The following is a 620-nucleotide window of genomic DNA, read 5'->3' as shown; positions in this document are numbered from 1 at the left end:
GGAGTCCTAGAAAGGCTTCCCTCATACTCTAACGTGGGCTGCAAGGGTGGGGCTGGGTTGGGGTGGGGGTCCAGCAGGGACACCCTGACTATGCTAAAAAATCACAGCAAATACAGCAATAAAAACATGTCATTAAAAAAAATTGGTGGAGAATTCCTTGGTGGTCCAGCAGTTAGGACTCAGTGCTTTCACTGCTGGGACCCCAGTTCAAGCCCTGGTCGGAAAACTAAGAACCTGCAAGCTCTCAGTGCAGCAAAAAGAAAAAGAAGTTTGGTCTGTATATTTCACACTACAGAGTACTAACCACTGTAGGGTCACGGCTGGACTACATATTTCAACTGAACTATATATCAAAGTAAAAATACCTTCAAAGATGTTAAAATTTCCTACGACCATATTAATAAAAGCAGGGATATAAATATTTTGAAATTAATATTTTATGATAGTTGGAAAATGTGGCTTCCTCTAAACTAAGAAATTTCCGACTATCTTAAAATACTAATTGCAAAATCTGCTTTATTGACCATGCCAAAGCCTTTGATGTGTGGATCACAACAAACTGTGGAAAATTCTGAAAGAGATGGGAATACCAGACCACCTGACCTGCCTCTTGAGAAATC

This window comes from Bison bison, unplaced genomic scaffold, assembly GCF_000754665.1.
Source record: "Bison bison bison isolate TAMUID 2011002044 unplaced genomic scaffold, Bison_UMD1.0 scf7180017864383, whole genome shotgun sequence".
In the NCBI taxonomy this organism is placed as follows: Eukaryota; Metazoa; Chordata; class Mammalia; order Artiodactyla; family Bovidae; genus Bison; species Bison bison.
The sequence above is the reverse complement of the archived record's forward strand: the minus strand, read 5'-3'. Positions refer to the sequence as shown.